Source organism: Thermobia domestica, chromosome 5 (genome assembly GCF_964235325.1).
Source record: "Thermobia domestica chromosome 5, izTheDome1.hap1.1, whole genome shotgun sequence".
Classification (NCBI taxonomy): domain Eukaryota; kingdom Metazoa; phylum Arthropoda; class Insecta; order Zygentoma; family Lepismatidae; genus Thermobia; species Thermobia domestica.
The window spans coordinates 178,356,581-178,382,760 of NC_137458.1; the positions used below are offsets into that span (position 1 = coordinate 178,356,581).

Below are 26,180 nucleotides of genomic sequence, written 5' to 3' on the forward strand. Positions count from 1 at the left end.
ATTATATTTATATGAGTGATGATCTCTTAAATTTAAATTTGTCTCAAGACAAGGGCGCCGATTTATCTGTAAATTTGGGGAGGAAGCACTCAGACGCAGAAGGTATATATATGAGGATGTTAAGACAAATTGCATTCAAATTAAACACTAGGGGGGCTACATGAGCTTTTGGGGGCGGACCCCCTTGGCCCCCCAGGATCGGCGCCCTTGTCTCAAGGCATACTTATGAACAGAAAAGAAGAATCTACATAATCTAGAATATAAGAGAAAGAAAGTATAATAATAATAATAATAATAATAATAATAATAATAATAATAATAATAATAATAATAATAATAATAATAATAATAATAATAATAATAATAATAATAATTATTATTATTATTATTTTTATTATTATTATTATTATTATTAGTAGTAGTAGTAGTAGTAGTAGTAGTAGTGTAGTAGTAGTAGTAGTAGTAGTAGTAGTAGTATTATCTTATCCAATGGTTACAATATATGTATGTTAATTAATTTTATGCTCCTCAAAAGTGGAAAATAGTAGGAATCTCCTATTTCGAAATATTCAAGTATCAAACTCGTATTCTGTTTGCTAAGTATTTAGTGAATTCCCTTTTATCCATTTGCGGCTATTAGCCTATGTTAAAACATCGGATGCAATGCATGGAATAGGGAAAGAAAATCAAAGAAAAAAGTTACCAGAAATCTGACGCGCGTATAAATGATGTTTTCTTTTAGCCTGCGGCTGAGTAGCTTTTCCAAGGTCTACTTCTACTTATGACGATGAATGCTTTAAGAACATAAAATCTAAGAGGAAAAACTACCTCCTTTTGTAAAATATAATACCTATCTTGGGATGTGAACAAAACTTTGGGTAGTGTGAAGCAACTGAGAGAAGCTCCTTTCTGTTGTTCTACTTCCAAAGGTCACAGTTGCCTCGTGTACAAGGTGAAGTTTTATATCTTCCTTGAACCCTTCTTCTTCCCACGAAGATGTGATTGGGTGTTAATTATTAATTTTTAAATTATTAACAAACGGGAAAAATATATTTTAGTTATGAAAGAAATTCAACTGATCTTATCAGGAGGAAAGGAAAAATTTATACAACCGAGTATTTTCAATCTATCTTCATGAGAAAAGAAGAAAATCAGTAGAAAAGGATCTTCCTGGTAAGTTGCTCATTTAGTAAACTTATTTAATGATATGAATAGAGACCGGATGTTAGGCAAAATGCCTATTCTTTAATATTAAAGATATGATCAAAAATAAAGTTTTAAAGTTCATATGGGGGATTATAGTTTCGATTTAAGCCAATTTTATTTTGCCTATTTTGACCTTTACTGCCTAAATAATTGCTTTAGTGCCTAATGTTGCCTATTCTATGCATTTTCTTCAAAATAATCCTTCATTGGGAAAATATATAATTTATATAAAATAAATAATAAACACATATATATGTGTAGTATGTATTTATAAATACAGGCACGTGGTACGTTACAATATAAATATATATATATATACAAGGTGAACTTCAAAGATATGCGCATACTTCGGGAGGTGATTAATTATATCAAAAGAAGACAAAAAGTCCTCTTGTATTTGATCGAATTCCGTGTCGTGTATGAGTGACAGTAGTGCCAACTTGGAATTGAAAATCGAATCTTGACAATTGGGACGGAACAGATAGATGTGCACATACTTTGAGAGGTGATTCGTAACATGAAAAGAAGACAAAACGTCCTCTTGAATGTCAAGAATCACCTCCCGAAATATGTGCACACTTTTATATCTCGTTCCAATTGTCAGGGTTCGATTTTTGATTCCAAGTTGGTCCACCTGTCACTCGTTCACGACGCGGAATTCCACAACATGCAAAAGGATTTTTTGTCTTCTTTTCATGTCACGAATTACCTCCCGAAGTATGTGCACATCTTTCAGGTTCACCCAGTATATATGGAATTCATAACAATCTTCGTTTTTATATATACAATAAAAGAAATTAATAACAAACAAGTATATTTCTATATTCTTTAAACATTATATATGAGTTGAATCTATTTTTTTTAATGGTATTGAGTATTTATCTTCATTATTTCGAGTTACATTTTAGTGCCTATTTTACTGCCTATTTTTTAAAATTTTTAGTGCCTATTTGCCTGCCTATTTTCCAGGTTTTTAGTGCCTAAACATCCGGTCTCTAGATATGAATATTAAATAAAATTAAAACCCTTGAGATATTACAGGATAGGAAGTGCTATTTCCGACCACAGAGTTTAGAGCTTTTAGATGGGTAATATGTGCACCTAATTTCCCATCTATGTTATTTCTGGTTTCTGGAGCGTACAGACTTTTTAAAAGTATAAACTTACAAGGTAAATAATGACTGAGTACTTCTATGTAGCTAATGTGGTCCAGAAACTTGAATCTGAGGTTTTCCATTCTAAATTGTAAACTGTCTCAAATAATTTTAATCTACTTATGCCGTTCTTTTTTCCTGTCACTTACCTGGAGTTTTGAAATATTTAAGGAGTTTCTTCTCCCCTTCAACAGTAGAAACTCCCCACCGACATTCGTAATATAATAAATTTTGTAGCATTAAGGTGGATCACTAGGTGTTCTCGGTGCTATGCTAAACGCTGCTTGAATAGTGCGGCGTTGCCAGGCAGTGTCGAGTGGTTACTGGTGAAATATAATAAAGGAAGTAATCATGGAATTCTGCTTAGATACATACTGGATTTTCGGCCCGTACCGCAATTCACAGTTACGTTCCGCTTCTCGAACTGCAACGCTAGAATCCAGGAATTAAACGTACAAATTTGGCAACAACGCATTATGGCGTTCTGCGCAAGTTTCTTATCAAAATCTATTTCCTTAAATGTAAATTAACATTTAAATAAAATTTGAAACATAACATGAAACACGATTAAACAATATATCTATTTTGTAATAAGATCATTACTTTAAAATACTTTACACATTCAAATAAACATTTCATAAAATTGAGCTCTGCTAGTAAGATCTAACAGCAAGTACCATCTTGTGTGCTCATTATAAAACGAATCAAATTTTTCTTTTATTTGTTTCCTTCTTCAATATCAGAAGACACAACCAAATGAATCAGTGTCTTGTGTTGTAGCAGAACCATAACTTTGTCTTATAGTACAATATTTATAATATATAACGTTTCATTGTGCAGTAGTTAAGGGAATGAGCTAAAATATTTATTGACTTCTGGTGGTGATCCACCTTAAGTCACCCTACTCTCAACCAACAATAGAAGTGAAGAATGTATTGAAATCGTGAAAAAACAATTTGAGATTTTAAGATTTATACATTTCATGGCTTCTAAAAACCAAGAAAGTTTTCTGGGAAGTCATTTCGTCCATTATTCAGATTTATGTACACAGTACTAGGAGACCTACTGTTCATTATATCAACACTAATTTTTAAAAATTTAAGCTTTTCCTGCATTTTCAGAGCATGTCTTAGCCCAGTAGAAATAGACTTTGATTTTGAAAATATTTTGAAGAAGCAGAATTTTTTGTAGAGACCTTTATTTTGATATCCTCAACTTATCCCCAAAAATATCCTTAATTTGAGCCATGGAATTTTGCTTCTTGTAGGGAAAAAAGGGGAGAGGAAATCCAGTTTTTCTGCAATTATCTCGAAAATTATAGATTTTTTTAAAGGAAAAGAGTGACGAGGAAAATTGTGTATTATAAAATTCTACATCAAGAAAGTTCTTAGACTAGTTTTCATATAGTCAATCGTTTTAAGGACTAAATTATCTGAACAGAAATTGGGTGAGGTTTTTAACTTGAGACTGAAAAATATTTACAGTAATAAACATCGGACAAAAGAAATGTTTCATATAAAAAGTTAATATTTGCAGGCGAAATGCACCTCTGATTAAATTAGCCCATCCCCGACCTCTCGGACTGCAGTCGGGGTAACTTTAAAAACAAATAGGGACACTTTTTTAAAAATTCTAGATCGGATACTACGAGAAAAAAATAAGTAACATTTATCGAAAGAATTTTTCTTGAATCGTCATACAGATATACCCTCATGCGACAAAAAAAAAAAAAAAAAAAAAATTGCACTATACTGTAACCTACGATTTTTCGCAATTGTTCCATTTTCCTTACGTTTATGGGTAAAATTCAGTTATTAGTAAGTGGAGATAATAGAATGCAATCCATCTAAGAAGATATTTCCAAAATAGATAATAAAATAAAACAAATATACGCAAGAAACAAAATTATGATCGGTTTTCTGTATACTGGCAATACTGTTTTCGACAGATTTTGCAGTAGCAGAGCACGATTGCAGAGGGAATTTCACGATTGGTAGGGGGAGAGCTGAATCAAGGAAGTGGAAAGTGGAGTAAAATGTTGCATTTGTTGGCTTAAATCTAAGGTTTAAATTGTCTGTCAAATATAAATTAGCTTCTGTAACCAAGATGTTGTACGGAAATATAGAAACAAAGAGGAAAACTGTTTTCTTAAGTTTGGAAGTGACATGCTCTATAGCCATGAGCATTTATTTGTTAAGAAAAAGACAAGCAACGAAACGTAGTCTGTGTGGTCAAGTGGGTAGAGTTTCGGACTGTTAGTTCTTATACTGTTTTGACACCAGATCGAATCACATCCCGTCCCATCCATTTTATTTTTTTTTTACAAAACATTATAGAAAGTATATAGTTTTTGTGTTAATAACAACCGAAACAATATAATAAGGAAATAACTTTTTGTTTCCTCTGATGACGTATTTATTCAGAATCTGTGTACTATTAGTAATAGCAATTGTTTTCAGTTTATGCTATTGTATAGCTCCTTTCATCCTCTATTCTTGGGAAAAGAACAATTGTGTCTCTAATAAAGTGTCAAAAATATATATAGACAAAAACATACATCTTAATACCAAACATGATTTATCGTGATGAAATGAACAAGTTTCCCGTTATTAAGAAAGAAAACTATAGAAAATTGTTGATGTTGGTCTTCTTTAGGTTTTCAGCATGCTATATATATATATATATATATATATATATATATATATATATATATATAATGTCCCATAAGTCCGTATCTTGGTAAATATTGAAGATACGAAAAAATGATAAGAGAGCAATGTTGTTGGAAAGTGTGTTTTCAATCAAAAGTGTTGGAATTTTCGGAATTGGACCAACCGTTTGGGCTCTACTCTGGTATAGCTCCCAATGTTCAAGAAAAATGCAACGTTGCCACGTCATCGTTGGACAACAATTAAGGTAAGTGCATGTAGTTTGAAGTATCCTGGACCAAGGAGAATAGAAGGGACGGCCACAATGAAGGATATGAAGAAGGATCACACGGAATGTCAATCCAACGCAGTGGCGTCACCATTAGAGGTGGAGGGGGCAGATACGAAAAAGAAGTTGAATTGAATTTATTCACGTTAAACTGGTATTAATGCTTTGTGATGTCAACGGAATGAGAAAAGAGGACAATTAAATACAATTAGAAGAGGTCTATGTGCCAAACTTAAAAAAAAACAAACAGAAAAGTCGATAAGCATGAGTTAATAGGGATACAAGTTAAACGGGTACACCGACCATATGAATTATGTAAAACAGAAGCAACAATTTTTAAGCTATAAACTCCTTACAACTTTATTCTGCTTGGTACTAACAAGGGACGTATGCAAACCATGACAGCTCGATATTTACGAAAATTGGTACCCTGCCTAATTGTGAATCGTCAATCATCATGGTGATAGTCACTCGGTGCGGAAACTCCTTGTTTACCCGCTATGTATAATACATATACCAACAGTGATCGGATGAGGATGTGTCGAGTTATACCCCAAAAGCGCAGGAAAAAGTCAAAAAATGAAAATTGTATGCAGATGCCCTGATACTTAAGGGAGGGAATATGTGACCAAGAACACGGCAGTAGTGTCATGCAAGCAATGTTACCATCTCAACACAGACATAGTTTTTTTTAAATAGAACATATATCATTTTCTGGTAGTAAAACAATTGGCATTATATGTGAAAGAATATAAGCAAAAAGGTGTGTTATTAGTGTTGCCAAATAAAGGAGATATGAGGCTCTAAAGTTGAGAAATTATGTGGTACATATAGATAAACGAATAAATGTACAACAACAACAAGACTGCAGAAGAAACAAATGTACAGTAGGAGTAAACTATAGCATGCACAGCATCCAGTGACTAACGGGTTTGATACAGGTTTCACCCAAAAAGGGCACGTGTTAGAGTTGCCGTAGAAAAAAGAAGAATGCGGAAATGTGAACATCAAGTCTTCCTATAGCACATTTATTCCAATGGTGTTTGTGTGGAATTGATATCTCAAACCGTCTGCGAGAGCTAGAAAACAATCTGTCTTGGGGTTGCAACACTGCATATAATCCTGATGCCTTCCAAACCACAGAAACGACGTCGTAGCGCCTGAAAAGAAGATAAAAAAGCTGTGGCACGAAAGGTAAGAAATCTGTGACAGGAAAGTACGTCTATCTATTCGCAAAGATTAATGACCTGCGATAGGTGTCAGTCGATAGTGTAGGAATCGTTAGCATGTGAGACAACGATGAAGATAAAACCACTGCATTCAGGTTATCAGCAATGTACAGGCTCAAAATATTTTAACACAATACACCAATACATGCAACAGAAACGCCACAGATAATACAGCAAAATACACGTACATTTCTTGCCCTAGTCGCACTCTCAATATGACGTATCAAGCTCTTTGGTCATTGCTTATTATGCATGCTGTGGTTTACTCCCTTCTGTACACATGTTCCTTCTGCAGTCTTGCTGTTGTTATACATTTATTCGTTTCATTATACAAACCCCTTAATTTTTCAACTTTAGAGTCTCAAATCTCCCTTATTTGTCAACACTGATAACACGCCTTCAATTTTCTTTCACGTTTTATCCCAATTGTTTTAATGCCATAAAATGTTGTATTTAAAAAAAACTATAACTTTGTGTTGGGATAGCAACACTGCTTGCATGGCACTACTGCAGTGTTCTTGGTCACTTGTCCTGCTCCCGTAGATATCAGGGTAACTGTATACATTTTTCACTATCTGCCTTTTCCCGGCGTTTTTGGGATATTACTCAGCACAGCCTCACCGGTTACTGCTTGGTATGCGTATTATACCTAGCGGTTAAACAAGGCGTTTCCTCACCGAATGACTATCACCACCATGATTAGCGATTCACAATTAGTCAGGGTACCAATTTTGATAAATATATAGCTGTAACGGTTCGCATACGTCCCTTGTCAGGCAACTTTGAACGACACAATTCAATTCTATTTAGAGCGACACTTAGATCTTGTCTTATCATTCAATTGTTGTCTCATCTAGAAACAGAAGCTCCAGCATCGTTGCGTTTCCAGACGGGTTCAAACAGATCAATTCTCTCGTACCCAGCCGCTTGTGTATGGGTAGCGTGCCTGCCTGCCACACGGCATTTAGGTAGGTACAGCTTGGCACGAAACCTGCTCCGGCTGGTCATACTGAGTAAGGTTTTCCCTCAGTCCCCCCGGGTACATGCCAGGATGGTCCCTTCTCTTAGCCCAGGGCCGCTTCCTTTTCCAGTCCTAGAGTCACCTAAAGGGCCGATGTGACCTTGGAGTAGAGGTCCGATCTCTTCTTGTGTCACTTCCTTGTACAAATAAATAAATAAAGTTTCTATGCTGTTGAGCATCATTATTCCTTCGCAGGTATCGGCTCGGCTCGTAAAGTGGTTGTCTTATCTCATTTTGTTGAATGATTGTCTAGTGTCGTATATGAGTTTTTGAAACGAGACGAAACACAAAAATATTCTGGTCTCGTCAGCAATACTACTTATGTCATTGGAAAAAGATTTAAAAATGTAGAAGCCAACTATTTGAGATGTATCATTCCAACATTCGTCTAATGGCTGACAATAGCATACCATTCTGCTTTCTTTACAAATGAATGACATCAAGAGAATACCAGTCATTCAAGGGGTACCAGTGCTTGCCATCTACTTAAATAAATGAAAAACATGAAAAGCGTACTGGTTCAAAAAACATTGTTACGTAATTTAATAGAAGGCTGAATTCACCCCAGTGTCACCAGACACGAGAGCGCCTAAAATGTAGTAATGTCCTGACCGAGGTTTGAACCATGACCGCATGAATAGCCTGTATCGTAGTCAGACGCTATATCGACTGAGCTACGACGAGCTGTATAGAAACTGGAAAATAATCAATATGAAATAAATGAAGAAAGGAAAAGGAAATGCCTGAATTGGGACATAATAACTGTTCGAATGTGCGTTATTTGATGAAATATTCTGTTGAAGCTAGACAGAAACAGAAGGGGAGGAAACCATCAAATATTGAAGAAAGCGCAGCTGAGCGATTTTCTTAAATGAGCATAGTGCCATGATACGCCTATTTTGCCCGAGTGGCAGTCTCTTACGTAATCAAGCACGAGCAACACGCCACTCATCTTTCACTTCTCGTTTAGTTCTTTTTGTGCCGTTGTGTGTTGAATTGTGTGTTGCATTCAAGTGGTGTGTTGATTTGGCGTCCGTACGTCTCTGTGTGTATGAAGAATAGTGACTATGTATTCACCTGCAAACAAGCGGAAATGACCCTTCTTCACGCATCCGGTTTGAGTATACGTGCGTCTTCGAAACAGATTTACCACCGCCATCACAGCTCCCATTGTCATCACATACAATGATTGACAAGTTATTGGCACGTTTCAAGGATACTGGCAGGGTCTTGAACCGACCTCGCTCTGACAGACCGAAATCCGTAACCAAAGATGTCACACTCGTTGACATTGTGGCTAAAGTCACATGCAGTCCAACACGATGGATACGAAAGGTGGCCCAAGTGAGTAATACTAGCCGAATATCTGTCCAAAGAATTCCTCGCAAGAATCATTTTCATTCCCTCAAGATACATTTTGTGCAGGAGTTGCATGGAGATGATGCCGACCGATGACGTGAATTCTTTGAATGGTTTACACGCACATAACATAAATAACACAACCTTGCGACTAACATCATGTTTTACGACAAGGCCATATTTCATCTTAATGGAACTGTTAACAGACATAACTACGTGTATTGGGCAGACAGCAACCCCCATGTTGTCGAAGTTTCCCATAATCAAGTTGAGCCTCGTATGAATGTGTGGTGTGCAATTCACGGTAATCTTCTGGTGGGTTCTGTGTTTCTAAAGGGGTGATTAACAGATGAAACTTATCAAAACCTGCTACAAGCAATACTGGAATCTTATTTGGACAACTTGCCTCTCGCAAACCGCCAGCACTTTTGCTGCAAACAAAATGGTGTGCCACCGTACTTCAGCGTCAATGTTTGACAATGGTTGGATGTAGCAGTTTGTGGACACCGGATCGGTCGTCCAGGCCTGGCGGAATGGCCACCGAAATCGCCTGACTTAACACTGCTTGATTTTCTTTCTGTGGGCCATTTAAAATCCATTGTTTACAGGATCTCTCGCCTACAATTGCTGTTCTAAGACACAATATTAGTGAGGCCTGCGCTGCTATTACCACTGAGATTCTGCAACAGGTTAGGACCAGTTTGCGACATTATATGGCAATTTGTGAACAAGAAGATGGACATTACTTCGAATATCTTCTACGCTGAGCACAGTTGCAGCATTGTTATACCTATTTCAGGATCTTTTAGCAGGTAAGTGACTTGAAGTGAATGGGTTAGGTTAGATGTGGCATTCTATGTGCGAGTGTAGTAGTTCTTGCTCATCATATCACGGATTTGTAAAATGAAGAAGGATGGTATGCTTTGTCGCCCATCAGACGAATGCTGGGATGGTACATCTCAAATAGCTGGTTCTACATTTGAAATACCTTTCCAATGACATAAGTAGTATTGCTCACGAGACGAGAACATTTTCGTGTCTCGTCTCGTTTCGCAAACTCATACACGACACTAGGCAATCATTCAACGAAATGAAATGAGACAACTAGTTTACGAGCCCACACGAGACCTGCAAATGAATAATGATGCTCACCAGAAGAGAAACTTTATTTGTTTACACCAGAAAATTACAGAGATCACATCGACACTTTAGATGAGTCTAAGACTAGAGAAGGGAGACGCCCTGGTCTAAGAGAAGGGACCATCCGGATATGCAACCGGGGCGACTGAGGAAAACCAAGAAAAACCTAAGTCAGTATGACCCGTCGAAGCAGGGTTCGTGCCCATGTTAGAGCTACCCAAATGCCGTGTGGCAGGCAGGCACGCTACCCCTACACCAGCGGCTGGGTACGAGATAATTAATCTATCTCGTTTAAACTCGTCTGCAAACGTAACGATACTGGTGCTTCTGTTTCTAGATGAGTCAACAATTGAATAATGAGACAGAATCTAAGTGGCACAATAAGCAGAATTGAATTGCATCGTTCAAAGTTGTCTTAGTACGAAACAGAATACCTTCGTAAAGAGTTTATAGCTTAAAAGTTGTTGCTTCTGTTTTAAATAACTCACATGGTCACAGTACCCGTTTAACTTGTATTGCGATAACTCATGTTTATCGACTTTTCTCTGGCTTTTGAGTTTTGGCCCTTAGGCCCTTTCTAATTTTATTTGATTGTCCTCTTTTCTCATCTAGTTGACATCACAAAGCATTAATACCAGTTTAACGTGAATGAATTCAATTCAACTAGATGATAGTTTTTTCGCATCCCCCTTCTAATGGTGACGCCACTGCCTTGGATTGACATTGTGTGTGATTCTTCTTCATATTCTTCATTGTGGTTAGTGTTGCCACGAGACGAGACGAGACGAGACTTCAGGCTGTCTCGTCTCGTGTAAAACATGCCTCGTGTCGTGTCTCGTCCCGAAAAAATGTGCTCGTCCCGTCTCGTGTCTCGTCTCGGGAGGTTCTGTCTCGTCTCGTCTCGTCTCGTTTGTCTCGTTTTGTCTCGTAAAAAGTATAGCAGCATACCATGGGAACGAAAGTAAAATGTAGCAGTCTGCACCATGCTAATCAAGATACAACTAAGTTACAAGTATTACCCAGAACACACAAGACAAGAAATCTCACTGTAGCTACACCGTGAAGCCTTCACCTCTGGTGTATGTGGTAGTCGGTTCGATCTCGGTTAGTGCCATGTGAGCTTTGTGGTGGACAAACATTGAATGTGTGTGGGGACCGCGGTGGCTCAGTGGTAGAGCGTTCACCTCTGGGTCTCGGGTTCGATCTCAGCCCCGCCAAGTGAACTTTGTGGTGGACAAACACCGTATGCGTGGGTTTTCTCGTTTCCTCCCACTTTCTTTATTCCACCATTTCATTCATTACTCATCATCACTGTTCGATGTAAAGGTGTCACCATCCCCGACACACTACCGTATACTATCAGCCCACTTGCCTTATAGTGGCTGTATATATATATATATATATATATATATATATATATATATATATATATATATATATATATATATATATATATATATATAGAGAGAGAGAGAGAGAGAGAGAGAGAGAGATGGGAAGATATATAGATAAATAGAGAGATAGATATGTGTGTACTTTGATTTCATATATTCCAGCCTTTAGTTTTCACAGTGTTAACCCATACCAATCAGAAAACTACTTTCCATTTTAGCATGTTTAGATTTGTTGCAATTATTTTTTTTTGCTAAAAAAGCTCGGAACCAAATAATTTTATTGAGTAATGGAAAGTATTTGATTGAAATTGTATATGTTACTGCACAGTAAGCTCTACTTAAGCGCCGTAGTAATGGGAGCTGAACGACACATCGGACGAAAGAATGCTTGGGGCCAGTCTTCACCTCCATTGTTCAAATCTGTTCCCATAACCGCGGGGTGTGTGATACTATGTGGTGGTTGCCCCTTTTGTGTAACAAACTCATGACAGTACACCCAAATTAGCTAGTGGTCTAAAAAAATAGCGTCTGATGAAGCCAAAGTGTGAACACGTATGTAGTTTTTATGTGAATATATTGTTTTGCTCAGCAAATAGTTTGTTTGTTCTAAAAGAAGTTGATTTTTGGGTGGCCATTTTGGATTAAAGTTACTTATATTGTCGTGATCTATTCGCAATCATACAACGTACATCTTCATACCAAGCCGAGCGGTCTGCGGCGATAGATCATCAGCTTTAAGGCCCCGAGTTGAGTCCCGGAAGGGTCATGTGTATGGATTTTAACAGCATTTGTTTTTTCGTATTGTGTCAGGGGGGGGGGGAAATCGTACGGGATAAAAAGATTTCAGTCTGAAAAAATTGGAGAGAATATCCTCCCCGGGATACTTGAATGGGAGTAAGGAATTAGTAAAAATATAGGATATACATTTTATAGCAGTTTAAAAATATGGTTTGGGTATCCTATTTCTTTTCTGTTAATTATGTTCTTCAATGTTCGAATTTTGATCATTCTCATGATATTTTCTGCTTTCAATGGAGTTCCATGAATATTATACCAAATGTTCTTTACATTTATCAAGTTCGAAAGGTTTTATGTGCCTGTAAGAAACCATTTTTGAAGATAATTCAGGTCCTAATGTATTGCACGGATGTCTGTGACAGAACAAGATGCATGAAAATCTAAATTTTCTCCAAAAGTGAACATCCCACCTTTTTCTACTGTAAGTGATGATGATACCCCCTTCTTCCATTTTACAAGGATTTTTAAACGCCCATAGCAGGCTAACCGTAAACCTTTTCCCTTTTTGATATATTGAATGAAACTATTGAGCGTGTTCTACAAGATGGCATGAAAATCTAAATTTTGCCTAAAACTGGACATCCCCATTTTTCCCCTGGACTCTGCATATGTGATGTACTCGGATGAGCCATCTTTTACTTCGTGAGCACAAAATGGCTAAGAAACACTAGATTACAAAACAGATGTTGCAGAAAATAAGGGGAAGAAAGACGTCGAAACAAATTGATACGGAAGAGGGCAGAAAGTTGTACAGAAAGTTAAGCAACGAGTTGCAAAGGGAAACAGACAGACCAAGGGGACAGTTTTACAAAAGAAAAGGCGAGAACATAGACGAATTATAAAGAGTTTGGAAATATGAGGAAATGTGCAAAGAGGTGAAATCTATGAAACTCGAAGGAAACAAGGGAGGATTACGATGGCAGTAGAAAATAAGAATGGAAAGGTAGTCAGCGAGAGAAGTGAAGTCTTAGGAAGATGGAAAGAATCTGTTGAGGACTTATATGAGAATAGTAATAGACCATGTGACCTAGATATTGAAGTAGAAAATGAAGTAGGCCATAATGACAAATTGTTTAGTATTCTTCGTAATGAGTTTCTAATGGCTATATCCGAGATTAGGAATGGAATAGTAACCGGAATAGATAATATACAAACCGAATACATTATGAAAATGGGAGACAAAATCAAGAAAGAATTGTTCCGACTGCGCAATGAAATATATGCAACAGAAGAGTAGCCGAAAGACTTCCTGACAACGATCATGATACGGATGGCTAAGAAATCGAACCCAAAAAGATGTGAGGATTATAGAACTATTAGTCGCATATCTCATCCAGCAACAATTTTGCTTCTAATTCTGAACAGAATGTTGTATGGAATGAAACAGTCGAGAAGGAACAGTTCGAGTTTAGGAGAGGAAAGGGCACAAGATATACAACTGGATTATTAAAGGTGAAAGATTTATAGTAAAATGGAAAAACGTAGCATTTATTGATCTACAAAATGCTTTTGACCGCGTGAATAGGGAATTGTTGGAAGTTCTAAAGAAGGTTGGATTGGAATGGAAAGATCGAAGACTCATAAGAAACCTACATATCAGTGGTCGCCACTCTTATGAAGCTTCTGAGCTATCGAACTGTTTTAAATTCTACTGTGAGCTACCAACCAAAAGAACTACCGACTTTTTTTTTAAAAAAAAATCTTACATTTGTTTATTGCCTATAAACTAGGCTTTTAAAATAGGTGTAACCGGAGCGTTAACGCGATCTACCGAAAATATCCACGAGAGCTACGAGTAGCTTACGATGGACGGTTTTGCGATCACTGCTATATATGAACCAACAAGTAAAGGTTAGAATAGGGGAGGAAACGGCTAAGGTGAGCGCAGTTAAGGGAAGTTCGACAGGAATGCTGTCTCTATCCAACAAGATAGTGAAAAGGAGACTACAAAATGAAGACGGCATTTCAGTAGGAAGTATAATGACTTGGTGTATACAGTTTTCAGATGATATGTCGTTCGTTGTGGAATCTGAAGAGAAAATTAATATGATGTTAGAAAACTTGAGGAAGGACTGTGAAGAATATGGGATGAAAATTAATGTTAGAAAGACAAAAGCCATAGAGATTGGAACGAAGCGGATGGTGTCAAATATAAAAATAGAAGGGAGAAAATAGAACAAGTGACTAGTTTTTGATACATGAAGTATGAACGTTAAATTAAATCAAGGATACGAATGGCGAAAGAAGCCTTTATTATGAAGGAGAAAATTCTATTTTGTGGGACCTTGAATAAAGAGTTGTGAAAAAGACTCATAAAATGCTTCGTGTGGTATCTTGTACTGTATGGGTCAGAAACATCAATATTACGCAGAAATGATAAAAATTGACTTTAGCTTTCGAAATTTGGGTAAGGAGAACAATGCTGAAAATTAACTGAGTTGAGCGGGAAACGAATCAGAGGGTGTTTGCGATGGTGGGGAGAAAAAAACAATTTTACCTAGGTAGATATTATTAAGAGGAGGAAGAGGAACTTGTTGGGACATTGTCTAAGACGGAACTATGAAAGGGACGTGGTAAAGGGTATAGTGGTAGGAAAGAGAGTGAGGGGAAAAAGGAGACTACAATTAATGGACTATATCAAAACAGAAAGACAAAGAGGTTAGCGGAAGACCATGTAGAATGGGAGCTATTTAGTTGCGACAAATGACTTGCCAATAACGGCAGAATACCTATGATGATGATGACACACTGGAGGCTCTTAGGGGTCGTCCACATATTACGTAACGCGCCAACCGGGGGAGGGGGTTCGGCCTTGCGTTACGAAGTATGACAAGGGAGGAGGAGGGGTTTACGTGTTCATTACGTAACGCACGTTTTTTTCTGTCATTTTTATTTTTATTTTCAGGTTTATATGTAATCTTTTAAACAAATAATTTTGTTCCTTTTCTTTCTTATAAATAAATAAATACATATTTCTATTGTTTTGAGGAATTATAAACATATAGCCTATATAAATTGAAGAAGATATTCAAAGACGCTACGAAGATATTCAAAGACGCTACTAGATACCAACATGACTGATGACGGACCCTGCGTACAATAAAATTCCGTTTTGTGGCTATCGCAACATTGTATTTACGGCACACTTTTTCTGGAGTTAGTTGGCAGTAATCGTAACCACCACTTGAAAATGCCCTCATGTTCCCACTCGTATCATTATTCCTGAGAAGATTATTTAAAACTTTTGATTTGAATCCTACCCAATCTATCCTTCTAAGAGGTTTCGCATGTGAAACAGAAGAAACTCTTTTTCGTGAAATAATATTTTCCGCGACGGAACGATCTACGATTTGCAGAGCAAAGTAAGATAATTAAAACCTAATTCATCGGATATTCATCTCGTACTGATTTTTGTTTACATTTTTACATTTGAATATTTGTGGAGAAATCGAGTTTATTCGCATTCTGGCACTGATTTAGAGCAAACAAAATTTAGAAAGGGATAAACTGAAGTTCGAAGTCCATAGAAGATGCTTGAAAACTTGTTCACAAACGGTATGTCCCTGCTCTTTCACGTGTGCAGTCACTTCGAATCTGTGGTCGACAAGGAAGAGAACTTCTATACATCGCTGACGAACTTCAAATACACGAATTATCCTGTATCACGGAAAAATAGGTCGATCAGTTCTTTAGATTCTGTTTCACCTGCACCTTCCGACAGCATTTCCTCCTTGCATATCATCGGTGACCTAAAAGGTTGGATGCGATCTCCTTGGGAAAACAACAGTATGCAGTTTCAAAGAATTAAGACTGGTTAATTAAACAACTTTACACTGTAAAAAATCGTTGTGTTATTTCAAGGACATGCCTATGTGTTAACACGATTGTGTTAAAATATAACACAAACAAGTGGTTAGAACAACTCACTCTCCACTTGGAGTTGTGTGTCAAATGCCGGTAGTTGAAATGACACACAACACGTAAAATTAACACAAGTGTAGAATCTTCGGTTTTGTTTTCTGCGTGATTGCCAAATATGTTGGGCATCTAATTATAAAGGCTTATGAATTGAAGCTACAGACAAACACAGTAGAAAGAAATACTTAAACAAATCCAGGTATACGCAAAATTACATCTCCCACATTTGATGCATTTATTGCTTCTTTTTCTAAGCGATTGTGTACTAGAAGCAACAAACACATCAACTTTATTAGATGGCAACTGTCGCCGATGATTTGAAAGTGAATATGGAAGAACTATAAAATAAAGTAAATCGACAATCGTCATTTTGTTATAAAATTACATGGCGAGCAGATTTTATCTTATACCGAACGGTTATCGTCTAAACTACTTGGCTTAAAAGGAGCACAATGATTAGCCAAATTCAAAGGACTTCAAGAATTTATCCCTCTACAAGCGACGTTTTCTTCATTGCTTCCGTGGCCAAGTCGGAGGAGCACCCGGCTAGTAATAGAAAGGTTTGGTGGTTCGTGCCCTCCCCCGCCATTGGAGTAATCTTTTTTAACTTGTTAAAGTGTTTTTTTTTAGACTCAGCATAATGTAAACACATTACACATATAAGCGATTCAACATATTTTGAGGGAGTAATTTTGAAGTTCATTAACGCTTACGGCACGGCTCAACACCGGTTGTGTGTTAAAGACGTAACACACCCCCTGTGTTAAACGCCAACACCGCGGGGTATGTGTTGAACTAACACCGCATAGTGGTAGTCACGCTGGAACCACTGTCCTGTGTTAAAATTGAGTTGAATTAACATAACAATTTTTTACTGTGTATGAGGTAAAAATATTATTACGGTACTACCATTTTCTAATACTACTTTGATTTGTTGGGGGGGGGGGACACTACAAATATATTCAGAATACTAATATATTCAGAATTGTGTAATAAAAATTACTACCATTAAAAATAGTGTTTTACTGTAATAACCCCAAAAATAAGCAAAATTGTTGAAAAATAAAAATCAAAAAGTGTTACGTAACAAAGGGGGTGGGGTTCGGCTTCACGTTACGAAGTGTGACAAGGGGGAGGGAGAGGGTAAAAATTGGTAAAAAAAAATAGCGTTACGTAATATGTGGACGGTCCCTTACCGGAGCGAAGGGGTCTCATTGTAGTCACTGTTTCGTTGATATGTTACAAATATGTATCTATGAATAGGGAAGTTAATGCTAAAGAGTTCTTTAGAATGGGGATATTTTTGTCCTACGTCCAATCCATAGCTAATTATCTTCATTGATTTTCAAACTGGTATTGCACTGCTTATCTGAATTCTAAGTTATGTATCCGAACCTATCCTTAATATAATTTTGATTGCATAATCCATTTATAATCAATTAATGGTATGGTGGTCGAGAACGATTTTTGATCAGACATTTTTATTTATGTACTTAACTAAATCGTAATTGCTTTTCCATACATGCATTATTTGTAAAATCACGTGTTACCATTTCCAAATGGAAAACACATCTCTCACTTCTTCTTTCTTTCCCTCTTTCGCCTTCACTCTGTGAGTGCTTAGTTCAAAAATTTCTGTGCTTGATTTGAAACGATAGGCCTATATCTTTTTAGTTATGAAAATTACTTCAATTAATCTGTGCAAATATGCAGGGTGAACCACTTATCTTGTAACTTCTAAACTAATAGATAAAAACAGAAGCTAAAATATTGTATTATGCAAATATGAACATGAGAAATTATTTGGCGTACTCTGTAGTACTACCGGTTTAACAATGTTAACTATTTGGTTACGTAAAGGTTTATTTTTCAAACACCACTACGTCAGATTATCATATTTCAAATCTACGTATATGTTAACGAAAATTTACATTATATTTAATCCAATGTTACATACTAAAGGCACTACAATATTATAAATATTCAAATTTTGGAGGCCTCCACAACACTAATAACAGGAGTGAGACAAACTGGACAATGCACATCCGAAGTACCATTTTTTTTCGAATAGTAGGATTTTCATATGACAATTTCGGATAAACAGGAAAACTAAATTTTGACTTTTTAAAGGCTTTATTTAAAAAAAGGAAAATCAAAGATATCAACCAGGGCCTACAGTTGAACGGTGTTTACCAGGTTATGGCGTATGCTGATGTAAATTTAATAGAGGATGATAGGAGAACAATAGAAAGAAATACAGAGCTTTATTAAACGCTTGCAGGGACATGAGTTTAGAAGTAAATGCATAGAAAACTAAATACATGGAAGTGCGTCGATATCGTAATACGGCGAATTATGGATGTGTTAAAATACTAAATAATACTTTTGATAAAGTGGATAGTTTCAAATATCTAGAATCAATATTAACAGATGAAAATCATATTCACGAAGAAATTAAATGTCGTCTAAAAGCAGGGAATTCGTGTTATTATTCAGTTCAAAATCTCTTGTCGCGAATTATGTCGAGGAATTTGAAGCTTAAAATATATAAAACGATAATCATGCCTGTTGTTCTGTATGGTTGCGAAACACGGTCGCTTACTCTGAGGGAAGAACACAAACTAAAAGTATTTAAAAACAAGATCCTGAGACGAATTTTCGGACCCAAGTGGAACGGGAATGGGGAAGGGGGGAAACTTCACAACGAGGAACTACATAATTTATACGGTTTGCCGAACATTGTTAGAGTCTAGGAGGCTTAGACGGGCAAGTCATGTAGCTAGGATGGAAGAACTAGGAAGACCTACACGCAGATGGGAGAACAATATTAAGATGGATCTCGCAGAAATAGGAATACAAAGAGAAACTGAATCCATTTGGCTAAGGATAGAACTCAGTGGAGGGCTTTTGTGAACGCGGCATTGAACCTCTAGGTTCCATAGGCCATAGAGTTAGTTTAGTTAGATAGTTTATTTAAGAAAAAAAATACTTAGGTAAGTATTACATCTTGGATTTACATGGTTTTTGATACACGTAAAGATCGTAAGCCCTGTACAGCAATTTTATTTCTGAAATCGTTCCGGGGAAATGGTAAACATGGGAAAAGTTAGCAATACTGCTTACAGTTGCAAAAACTCTTGGAAATTGCAACTTGTAAAAATATAGTTGTAATATAATAAAACTAAAAGAAAGCAATTATCATTTGATCAATTTTCCACCAATACGACACTTGAAGCAGTATAGTATTCTCTGACTATGTATCTTATATCTCTGATACCAGAGGCGGATCTAGCCCCCCTTTTTAGTAACAAAAATAATTTAAGGTATTATTTGTATATTTTGCATAGTATATAATAATTTATCATACTCTGAGTTCTGACTGCCCCCCAGTTCTTACCTTCTAGAACCGCCTCTGTGTGATACGGCTTGAGATATCAAAGGGCTGTAAAGAGCTTTATGACCTTTACAAATATTGAAAACTATCTGCATATTGAATATGGTACTATATAAGCAGACTTTTAATTCAAAGTCTCTCTCTCTCTCTCTCTTTTTAATAGAAAGCATTCGATATTTTAACTTACTAACTCTATGGCCTACGGAACACAAATGTTCATTTGTGTCCTATGGAATCCGAATGTTCAATGGCATATTCACAAAAGTTCAGCAATGATTTTTGTTTTATCTAACTGTACGAAGTTTCTACTGTGTATTCCTATTTCTGCGAGGTCCATCTCAATATTGTCCCCCCAACCGCGCCTAGGTCTTCTTATTTGTCTTTTTTCCGATTAGGTTAGGCTGAAAGTGTTTGACAGTTTTTCATAAACCTCCTAGATTTAATGATCCTAACAATGTTAGGTAAACGATATAAATTATGTAGTTGCTCGTCACGAAGTGCCATCCCTCATTCTTATTCCTCTTCCAGAACCTTACTAAAATTTTTGTGTATTCCTAATGTTCTCTAAGGTCCCAGCATTCTGGGCATTCTACAAGAATATCTCTTACAAGGGATATATTACCACGAAATTTACCACATTATCAGGTGTTCCTCACGGATCCCATTTAGGTCCGCTATTATTTCTTCTTGTAATTAATGATATTTCAACCTATGTTAAAAACTCTCACTTTCTGTTGTTTGCCGATGATCTCAAATTATATTCTAAAATAAGCACAATGGATGACTGCACACAACTCGAGCAGAATTTACAGGGTGTTGGGCAATGGTTTGATAAAAACAAACTTTCATTGAATATCTCTAAATGCAAGTCTTTATCGTTCTCAAGGAAAGAAAATCCCATTAATTATCCGTATATAATTAATGGCATATCTCGTTGTAAACCAAATTCAGTTAAAGATTTAGTAATAATTTTTGATTCAAAATTGACCTCTCCTCACATCGATGCAATCTCTAACGCTGCATTCAGAAACCTCGGCTTTATCTATAGAATGGGTAAAGAGTTTAGAAAAGAGTCAACATTCATTAAACTTTATAATTTGTACGTAAGGTCCCGATTAGAATATGTGTGCGTTATTTGGGCACCGAATGTAAATAAATATTTACAAGCAATAGAAAACATACAGTTTAAATTTCTAAAAATGCTTACGTACAAGAAAACAGCTTTCTATCCCAAACAGATTCCCTACGTAGACTTAGTAAGGAGTTTGAATTTCCTAACGTTGACCAATCGACGAAAGATGTTTGATTTACTATTTTTATATAAAGTATTAAATAATAAAATTGACTGTCCAGAGCTACTCACGAAAGTATATCTGAGCGTTCCAACAGGCAGAACAAGACCAGGGAATACTGGTATATTTTTCTGTGAAAGGGCACAAACAAATATTCTCAGTAAATCTCCGCTGGGGAGAATGTGTGACTCCTACAATGAATTAAGTCATAAAACTGATGTTTTAGATATATTCAGTACTAGCAGCGTTCACCCCGCTTCGCTGGGGTCACCCCGGAACGCAATAAACCTTGTTAATTAGATAATTTTTACTTTTTCGCTTTCAAGTAAATGTTAACATTATATCGCCTGTCATTTATGTTAACCCGCCGAGTGACACGGTCATGCGGGTTGCATATAAATACGTTTATTTTTATTGGTCAATTATCTCAAGACACTGGTAATTAAAAATTAAAGTGATATGATAAAAACCATCTAGGGTCCAAATCCTAATAACCCCCCAAAAATGAAAGAAATTGGTTCAGCCGTATTAGCGTGATGAGCTAACAAAGGATTTGTGCGTTCTCTTTTATATAATAGATGTCAGAATATGTATTTAGAAACAGGATTATTACTGAGTACCTGACACTCGAAGTGAATTGATTATTTGTACGGATAAATGTATATATGTCTATGTGTGTATTATATGACACTATAACTAGGCATTAAGCCTGTTGTGTTGTTTTTTCTAAATAAATAAATAAAATAAATTTTGAATAACCAGTGGGACGATACAGTCTTTACAATATGGACAGTTAGTGCCATACACTGAATAAGTATATGTTAGATGATAGTGTTTGGTACTTAAGTGAGTCACCAGCACTTCATCTCGGCAGCGTCTTCTAATTACCCAAAAGATGTTCCACTGGTTGAAGGATATTTTTATTTGCCTGGTTCCAATCTGATTGACAGTGACAGCGCATCTATTGCACGAAATAGTTACGAAGATGAGTGCACGTGAGAAAGAGCCCCAGTACAAGGTTCTTGGCCGCAGTGTGGGTAAGTTAGTTTCTCCAAATGTCGACATGAACCGGTATTCACTAGAAAATTACGACACAGCCCTGTTGTTATAGCTCATGACGTTTCACCAAAATGTCATCGAGTGTGTTTGATAAAGACATTCTGCTGTTTACCAAAGCTTGGCAGGTAGTTAAAGTTGAAGTTCATGGTAAAGGACAACCTTAACGGCTGTTAGTTGAGCAGTCAATACTGAACATAAGTGGTGCAAACTAAATTCTGAGCTGTTCTCGTCAGAACAGTCAACAGAATTATCGATCATCCGCATACATTACACAAAAATCAAATATTGTAATAACAACCGAATTCCTGCTTTAACTCACCGCTACTTGTGTTCAGTTTCGTGCGTGGCGACAAGCGAAGGTCGAGGTTTCTGGGAATCAACAACCATGGTGGAAGTTCACAAACATGTAGCAAGCAAAGAGATGACTACACAAATCCGCTGCGGTGCCCCTCTCGTAAGCACAAAAACGCTATGGGCATCTGGCTTGAGGACGTGCTTGATGCCGATCGTAAATGTGGCCACTATGCAAAAGAAAGCTAAAGGGTGGTCAGAAATAGAACGTACATTGACAGTATATTTAGGAAAAATCTCTCTCGTCGATAAGCTAACGGTGGCTCGTTTTCTGCAGCATAAATGATATGAGTAGTATAGTCGAGTAAACACCAGTAATCATCTGAATTCCCAGGTCATGTATCGTATCAAGTTGCTTCAGCAGAAAGGAACGGATTGATGAATAAACAATACAATCATAGTCTAACTCGGACCGAACTAGACTACGACAATCGCAAAATACACTGAAAAAAATCGTATGTGGCGTACGTAAAATCGTATGTCACATTTTATATTATAAACTGGGAGAGCGCAATGGCCAAAAATAACCGAGAAAAAACGTCTTAAAATTTTCTACTCGCCGCATATATCGTAAGACGCGCAAATTTATCAAGTGACTGTGCGGCAGAGTGAAAAGAACCTAAGACTCAAGTGCAAAGGATCCCGGGTTCTATCCCCATTCGAGGCAAACTTTTATTTTCGTTTTTTGCTTCAACCAATAAATCAGCAATTTGCAACTATAAGTAAAATATTAATTCACCATATGTTTATAGTGTATTAAAACAATAGATATTTTCAATCACTTGTAAAATCTTTCAATGTTCCTTGTTAACTAGGAACAAAATTTAATCTCTTCCGTAAATATGTTACCGCAGTCGTTGTGTGAAAATGTTCTTTAAGCTTCGTGTCTACTTCTGTTGACAAAGTGCGAATTACAAGGGGAATGAGGGGGAAATCCTTTTGGTTATAGCAACATCCAGTATCAGCAAAGGGGATTTCCCCCTGAACTCCTTTGTAATTCGCACACTGTCAACAGATGTAGACACGAAGCGTCAAGAACATTTATTACACAACGACTGTCGTAACCATACTATAACTCGTGATATCAGTATATTTACGGAATAGATTAAATTTTCTTGCTAGTTAACATGGAACATTGAAAGATTTTAAAAGTGATTGAAAATTACTGTGGCCATTGCGCTCTCAGAGTTTGATATTAACTCTTTAAATGTGCACTACCACCTCGCAAAAAATGGTCCGAAGAACACTTATCAAAGTCTGTCTTTTCCTTGTCAGATATGTTGGTAAGATGTTTGAAATGCCTGGTAATTGAACTCGGCTTGCACACTATCGCTGTTGAGTAGGACACTTCTGAATCCTGCATTGTTATTTTTCTAGATGGAACTGACGGATTTCTACATTACGTTGCAGCTATTTTCAAGAATGATGTATTTTTGTTGAGGAAAAATTTAAAGCTACACTACTGTGGATTCGAACGCGAGTGCGCCGAACAAGATTCACGTGGTTTAACCACTACACTATACACATGGTGAGTTGCGAGTAGCCCCGTACCTATATTATGAACCTATGAAGCTTTTTCATCGTGATTTGTATATTGTGATTCATGATAATTCTGTTTCTTTACTACTGTTTCGTATTTTTCTCTCGCAGCAGAATTCAGTGTTGTAACAGAACGCGTGTATAGCATGATAAAATAGCTAACAAGGTTATGAATGTAAGTGCCCAATAAACAAAATGATTCCTCGCTGTTTGTTACGTGTAATAGATAATTTTTGGTAGAAAATAATTGAATAAAGACACTTCGAAGTAGTTGTTTCGTATTTGTGTGGTTAGAGTGACTGTCTTAAGTTCCGAAGGTGCTAGATTCGATTCTCGGTGAGAGTCTTTCTGTTTTTTCTAATCGTTTCTGACATTGATCATGTTCGTGAGAAAAAACTACGTTTCCACGTTAATTGCAATTTGGAGGCAACAAGTCGTGTGATTATGTTTGTGGAAAAGTAGTACGCTGTTTTTGTCTAATTATAATGAATATAAATTAAATGTGTCGCGTTGTGTCGTAATGGCGTATTGGAAAACTCCTTGCTTTCCATGCAGCAGTCCCACGTTCGAGGTTCTATTATTTTATATTTTTTGCAATTGAGTGGTGAAACTTCACTTGGTTTTACTGTAATGCACATTTCTCTCTCATGAAACTCAATGGAGACATGAATTAGGATGTATAGTCACTGAAAGTGCTTTTATGAGAAACGTGACGTAACCTAAGTTGTGAATACACAGACCTAGAATCACATAATACTTAATGTAAAATGAAATCTTGCAGTTTACGTCCCACGGATATGCCGAATAGGCAAAGGGAGAGTGATGATGAAAATAATGAAATGATGGAATCAAAGGGGTGGGAGAAAACGGGAGAACCGTAAAAAACCCACCACACCGTGTTTGTCTACTACAGAGATCACTTGGCGCGAAATGAGATCAAACTAGGGACCCCACTTACATGAAGTGATCGCTCTATCATTGTGCCATAGCGGCCCGCAATACTTAATTTAAACAGCTATTAAGCACATTGCATAACTACGGTGAATACCTTCAATGCTATAGTATGTAAGTATATCTAATATGTTTTGACACGTATCTAGAAGGAACCGAAATTGTTTTGGAAACCCTAGAGCGGGGGCAACATCGACCACCGCTGTGGGAAGCCATGATCCAACTTTTCCCCCTTTATTTATGCTAATTCCGTAGGCAGGCATAAGCTATTCAAGTGTTATTCCTTAACAGATTCTTATTATTGATTATAATATTAAGCCAATACCAATTTGGCACTTTGAGGTATTTGTTATAAACGTGCACACTCGGAATTTGTGGATTTTAATCCATTTCTCTCGGAACTATTCTCAGGACAGAAAGTGCAACAAAACCTTACCTCAATTCTTATAAATATTTTTACAAAGTTTGAAGTCCACACACCCCAAACCCTACCCCTGGTTATCCCCTGTTCCCAGAAATGCTTATGGTGTCTTACCCCTACAGTAATTTTTTCCTTGGTAATACCTATATACGTATTCTAAATTTATATGAAATTCCTCCATGGGTCTGTTGTGTATCATACGAGCTACCAGACTTTTTTCTTAGTTACTTTCCGCACTATATTTAAACATATCACATTAAGAATAAAATATTACAGTACCACCCGACTGCAGTCGTGAAAACTTTTATCATAATCTGACTACAACAATCAGTGGAATTAGCGTTGTAAGATTTGAAATCAAATTTGCAATATTGCAAGTAAAAGGAAAACATATACTAAGAAGTCTCATATTTGAAAATAAATTCGGCTCAAACTCCCTGATACTACATAATATAAGTTTTAACAGAACTTGTGGAATGCTCAGAATAAATGTTGCTAAAAATACAATGTATTGCGTGGACCTGAACCCGTGACCCTATACGTAGAAGTACAGTACGCTAACCACTCATCTAAGAAACCTAACGGAAAGCATTCCTTTGTTTACAATTATAACGGAGGGACACTATTATGTGCAGGTCTAATTCTCTCTCTCTCTCTCTCTCTCTCTCTCTCTTATGTTTCACAAATATCACATGTTTCGGACATTTTTTAATATTAGCTATGCTTTATGTCTGATTATTTGGTAGTAGTTTTTAGCAGACGGTTCTTCCAAATAAAACTTAACTAACAGAATAGTAACCAATGTTTTATTTACTGATTTTCTAAAGGGTAAAGAACTTGGTCTCTTGGCTAGCTCTTGGCAACTTAAAAATTGCGGCCCCCCTCCTGGGCCAGAGGTGACCATCCTCCAGGTGTTTGGGCGAAATTTCTTCCACATTTATCATTCGCTTCCCCGCCCCCCAGAAAAAGAGTGCCTAAATTGTTAGCGAGATTTCTCCCCTCCTCTAATGAATTCCA

At 36.7% G+C, this 26,180-nt stretch overlaps 1 protein-coding gene across 2 annotated transcripts in view; it reads left to right on the forward strand.

Annotated features, from left to right (window-relative positions):
• Nucleotides 1-831: 831 nt before the first annotated feature.
• Nucleotides 832-26,180, forward strand: part of LOC145686302 (FMRFamide receptor-like) — a 116,317-nt gene continuing 90,968 nt past the window's right edge. Inside the window, exon 1 of one of the 2 annotated variants that reach the window (XM_081759449.1) lies at nucleotides 832-1,177. The gene's annotated coding sequence lies outside the window, so the exon portion shown is untranslated. The remainder of the gene's footprint in view (nucleotides 1,178-26,180) is intronic. The other variant, XM_081759448.1, reaches the window with a different exon arrangement.